Consider the following 6236-nt stretch of genomic DNA (forward strand, 5'->3'; position numbering starts at 1 on the left):
TTTTTGAGCGCCCCATCTATAGCCCTGTTTGGCTCTGAGATGGCGTTTTTGAAATCTTCTGTAAAATAGATAGCGGACAGACGAGCGATGAGGGGGTGATGTCGCATTTCTAAAGTACATGTCGCGATTTCACGGTGTGTATATATGTGTGTTTCCTGGGAATAAACTTCAGTTGCAAGTAGCGCTCTGTGTTGTACGTCTCTTTAACTTGTCCGTTGTTTTTAGCGCTTTTACCCTCTCTTACATAAAAACGCAACAAACCAAAAGTTTTTTTGTCGTTTCATTCAGTTTCGGCAAAAAAAAAAGAAAACAAGTAGGAATAATGATTATTTCTGGCAGTCTTAGTGAACTTTTTTACTTGCACCAAAATCTAAGTGAGCTTTTCTCCGCATTTGACACTTTTCCGGTGAGCTTTTCTCCGGTGAGCTTTTCTCCGGTGAGCTTATCTCCGGTGAGCTTATCTCCGGTGAGCTTATCTCCGGTGAGCTTTTCTCCGCTCCCCGAGGAAACCACTTACACCCTTTCACAATCAACAACCACTTAACAAAACTCTCAAATCCGCAAGAAGGTTTTTGCACTGCTGCTAAGCTGTAACGACACTTGACTAATGCAGTTGCCCATTGATTTCATTCTTATTGTTTCCTTTACAATCCCTTTGATGTCGTTTACTTCCCTGTGTATTATTTCTGTTTCGGACAAGCGTGGTATACAATTATTACATTCTTGAACATGTTTCGCTATTTCCGAATCAGTCGCGTTGTTTTTGACATTTCTTTTGTGTTCAGTCAATCTATCATTTATACACCTCGACGTTTGACCCACATACTTAAAACCACATTCCAGGGGGATTTCGTATACCACTCCATTATCACACGGAATAGACTTTTCTCGATGCATTTTTGTGCACAGCTACATTCAAACATCTGTCAGCATCGGGGGGCCATTGGAGCGGTAAGAAGAGGATCCTCAAGGCGTACAGAGAAGCCTTAAGTCACCGGATCAAAGAAATACGCAGCGTTTCCGAAACACTTTGGGAGCTCCTGGTGGGAGGTGATTTCAAGCGGCACAGGGACTACATCATTTGGAACAGCATCAGGAGGACAGTTTTCAACCGTATGTGGTATGTCAAACGAAGGCATGTTCTGGATAGCATTAAGATGAAATCTCAGGAGGGAAGGGATAGAGACTCACGGGTCTGTAGTTTTTTAGATCGGATGTGTGGAGTTTCTGTTATCAATCCGGGTGGCGTAATGTTATCAAGGAAGACGCAAGCAGTGTTGGAAAACGGACCGAAGTTTTGTATTGATGTAAAACCGTCAAGGGTGGATGTATTTTCTTCTATACAGTCGGTTGCGAGAATAGTCAGGCATGAAGAAAGAGCGGCGTTTATTGAACAGGCTGTTGGCAGAATGGAAAACGTAATGGGGATTGGATACCCAAATGAGAAAGGAATTTTCGTGTCGTCAGCTCGGTTAGAAAGGAGTTAGAGGATCGGTCATTACAATTGCTACAAGCGGATAAATCCGGTAGATTCGCGGTTCTTTCAAAATCGTCATTTCAAACGAAAACAGGTGAAGCGATGGAATCCTTGTTTCAAGAATGAGGTGGAAACATCGGGAAGTTAAAGAAAAATATAGTTTCAATTTTAGAGGAAGGCGAATTTAAGGACGTAGCAAAGACCATGGTAAATCTGCCGAAGTCAGCGTTGAGCGTAAAGTTCTTCATTAAGGATCATAAACCGGAGATGCCACTTGGAGTGGTAATCAATGAGAATGGCACTTGGCAGAAGGGAGTTTCCGTGTTTCTTCAAAAAGGTTTAAATCATGCAATTCTAGATAAGTCTTTGTCACTGAGAAATTCGAGTCAGTTGATCACGGTAATCGAATGTCATCATAGAAAGGAAGGAGATATGTTGTCAATGGACATCAAGGATCTTTATTACTCATTAGAGAAGAGTCGTTTGTTGGAAAGGGTAAAAGGGGTGCTTGAAATGAATTTGGTAAGGTTCCAATCACGGTCAGGCATATCGGTGGACAGTTTTCTTGCCGTTGTTGATTATTACTTGCAGTCAACAATAGTAGAGTATCAAGGGAAAAAGTATTTACAGAAAGAGGGAGTATGCATTGGGTCGAGTGTAGCACCGGCGTTAGCGGAAATTTACCTAAATTCTTTGGATTGCATTGTATCTGATAGGTTGCAAGAACTGACGTCGGAATCCTGTTTTGTGAAAAGATATGTCGATGACATTTTGATCTGTTCTTTTCGGGAGGGATAATCTGACACTCTGGAAGCATTGATCAGATCGGCAGCCCCGGAACTGAGGTTTACAGTCGAACGACCCATGGATGGTAAACTGCAGTTCTTAGAGCTTATGATTCACAATGAAAAAGGGCTCTGTTGGGAATATGGAAAAGATAACGCAAAACCGCTGCTATCAAAAAACAGTTGCCATTCAAAAACAGTCAAAGCAGGTATTGTCAAGTCTTTAATCACAAATGCAATTGAGAGATCATGTACTCATTTCTTGGCTGAATCAGTGGAAAGACAGTGGAGAAGGCTAAACAGTGCTGGTTATCAGGATGAATTGGTAGGGAAGCAGTTATCCGTAAAATTCGCAGACAAATGTAGAGGAGACCCAAAGCAAAGGCCAAAAAAGAGAACTACTGTAATTCCGTACTATCACAAAATTTCTCACAGCTTGAAGGCTTGTGCAAAAAAGTTTGATGTTGATCTGGTTTTTAGTTCGGACTATAAGTTGAGGAAGCTCACGCCCTTCCACAAGAGTGTAAGGGAATGCACAAAAATGCATCGAGAAAAGTCTATTCCGTGTGATAATGGAGTGGTAAACGAAATCCCCCTGGAATGTGCTTTTAAGTATGTGGGTCTAAAGTCGAGGTGTATAAATGATAGATTGACAGAACACAAAAGAAATGTCAAAAACAACGCGACTGATTCGGAAATAGCGAAACATGTTCAAGAATGTAATAATTGTATACCACGCTAGTCCGAAACAGAAATAATACAAAGGGAAGTAAACGACTTCAAAAGGGTTGTAAAGGAAACAATAAGAATGAAATCAATAGGCAACTGCATTTGTCAAGTGTCGTTACAGCTTAGCAGCAGTGCAAAAACCTTCTTGCGGATTTGAGAGTTTTGTTAAGTGGTTGTTGATTGTGAAAGGGTGTAAGTGGTTTCCTCCTTTGTGCCTTCGGTTTCGATCAGGTGGATTGGTATCTTTTGTTGCCGGGTTGCTTTGGGATTGTGGGCCGGGGTGGAGAGGAGGAGGGTGTGCTATGTACGCGAAGGTCGATTGTCGTCCGGGAGAGGGGAGCTAGGTTGTCTTGGTGAGGGGGCTTTGTAGGATTGTCAAGGTCGTTTGATTATTGTGGTGGAAAGAAATGAGTTCTTTGTTATCTTTTGGCTTTGGAGGTCGCGAAGGTTCTGTGATGAAGATTGTGGAGTGTATATAAGAGGGTGACCGAATAAACTTGTCTTTAGCTGTGTTAGAGACGTATCCTCGACTGTTCCTTTTTTTTCTACTTTGAAACTCCCTCTTTTCCTGCCTCAGTCTCAGGCTAACATCAGAATGGGTATTTTACGGGTCATGAACGTCAGGGATCCGTTCTAAGCGGTATTTGCGCAAAATACAAAAATTGTTGCATCACCCCTTTAAGTTCAGACGCAGCCGATGTTACACTCTAAGAAAAAATGGAGGAAAAAGGTAGCAACAACGCGTCTTCCTCCCTTCTACTGAAGCGCCACCAAGCGGACAGGAGAAAAAGGGAGGAACGAAACGTTTTTCTTCTTTCCAGCCAGACAGGAGAAAGCTTTCGCCCTCCCGACTCATCTTGTTTCGGTTTGGTTTTTCGAGCACGTCGCCCACGTTGTTTAATAAGTCTTGTTGAGTTGATTGAGCATCTGCGGCAGCGAAGGCCGCCTGTAATTCCGTCTTCTAGTCCAAATGTTAAGAACATTTCTGTTGCAATGACGTTTTTATCACAAATTTTGTCAAACGAGCAAACGAAGCCGCTAGAAACAGTGAAGTTCCGGAGCGGTGCCAAGAGCGCTACGTACACTGGTTAAGATGGCCGTCTCCGGGTTGCGGCTATTGCGGCAGGCGGCAAGGAGGGATTGCGTGCACACGGAACTACAGTAGCGGAACCACGCGGAACAATGTCGACGTTTTCGACGTTATGGAAATCGCAGGAACTGCGTCCAAGAGAGGCAGGTTTTGCTGCCGGCTGCCTGGGTGCCTTCCGGGCTGAGTTCGGTCCAGCTTTCCGATGCCGAGTGCCAACCGGCGTTCAACGTGGTTCTCTATTTCTGCGTGTCAGCAGCATAGCAGCAACATCGTGATGGCAGTGTGGTGGGTTGTGAACAGAAGACTGGAATTATCGCCGATGTGACCGTGGGTTCGCGTATCAGTGGTGTAACAACAAGATGAGATGACCTAAACTGTCGGGCATTGATGCCGCCGGTCGGGCCGTGATCGGAGGGGGCGGGGTGTCGCAACTTGCAGGTTGACATTCCGCTTTACATTAAAAAAGTTTAAAACTACTTGAGGGATGAGGTGAAGTTGATCGACGTGCGGATAGTCATGTTGGAACGCTGGTATGAACAGTAAGCTTCTATCGAACAGTGCCCAATGTGACTGCCGGTTGTCTCCTCCCCGAGAGCGATTGCAATCTGGGGAAAGGACTGAGCAGTACGAAATTATGACGGAAAGTAGGTATGTTTACAGTGTGGAATTTCAGCATTAAAAAGAATGGTAGGTAAATTCGACAAAAAAAGCCACCCTTTATTTTGCTGTTTAAATATACTACGGTTCCTGGAGAAACTGCCCTCCAAAGGACGCGGTGGGATGATCGGTAGAAATCTTCGGGCTCGCCACGGCGTAGCTCCCGTACACTTAACACCTGCCGCAAGTCGCGGCTTTGACTGAATTGAAGTTTATCGAAAAGCGATTTCTCAGCCCGTGAAACATCACTTCCGGCTGAGTGAATATCCGCTCTGCAGAGATTAATTCCAGACGGCAATTGCAGCCGTGCGCGAAAAGCACAAATAGAAAAACAAACACTACAATAGAAACACAGGCTACGATGTGCCGTGCGGGGAAACAAACTCATGGCTTCGAACCGTATTGGAGCAGCTTGATTTATTGGCTTTCAAATAATTACGGCATGATCGAGCGTTAACATTTTAATAAGAGATTCATTACCTGAGCCGTTCAAAATGCTCTCAGAGGTATGACATTGCTGAAAAAAAATCAACATGCTGGGAATATTTTTTATTGCTTACGCAGACACCGTACGTTCAAATCGACCAGTCTAAAAGACGAAAACGCAGAGATGGGGTGCAGTGTTCGAGATAGTGGGATTCGTCTTTCAGCTTCCGAAGTGGAAGGACGCATTGTCATGAGCTTCGTAAGAGCGGTTTCAACAGCTACTGATAGCCGTGGTATCACTGCTGAATGAAGGCACGAGGCTGCTTATAGTATCATCCTGCCTATGCTGCCGACAGGCGTATATGCCCTGAACTCCGTCCTTTTTCATGCCGACATCGGCGCACGGCCCTACCGTATCGAGGACTTCAAGGACGGATTGGAGCATGCCGGAGCCCTTGGAGACATCGCAGCATGTGGTTCGTACCAAATGAACCACGTGTGGATGGTCACCCTCCACGGCCAAACAAAGGTTGGTGGATGCTCAGGGTTTCGAGGTCAAGGGCAGGCGGTGCCTTGTTATTGATCCGGACAAGGCGGAAGTGCGGCTCAACTTGCACTGGATATCATTTTATATACCCGATGGCAACGTGAAGAAAACCCAGGAGCCGTATGGCAAGGTCGAGGAGATAGCAAGAGAGACCTGGCGTGTCAACGGGTTTGAAGGGGTGCAGTCAACCACGAGGGCGGCGAGAACAACGCTAAAGGGCGGCGTCACCACCGAACAGCTATCGCATCAACTCCGACTCGCTGGATCCACTGCGCTGGTCATTGAACCAGGGAAGTGCGGAAGTGCGGCGGAAGTGCGGCTCAACTTGCACTGGATATCATTTTATATATCCGATGGCAACGTGAAGAAAACCCAGGAGCTGTATGGCAAGGTCGAGGAGATAGCAAGAGAGACCTGGCGTGTCAACGGGTTTGAAGGGGTGCAGTCGACCACGAGGGCGGCGAAATCAACGCTAAAGGGCGGCGTCACCACCGAACAGCTACCGCATCAACTCCGACTGTCTGG

This window comes from Ixodes scapularis, unplaced genomic scaffold (genome assembly GCF_016920785.2).
Source record: "Ixodes scapularis isolate PalLabHiFi unplaced genomic scaffold, ASM1692078v2 PGA_scaffold3__209_contigs__length_174095766, whole genome shotgun sequence".
NCBI lineage: Eukaryota > Metazoa > Arthropoda > Arachnida > Ixodida > Ixodidae > Ixodes > Ixodes scapularis.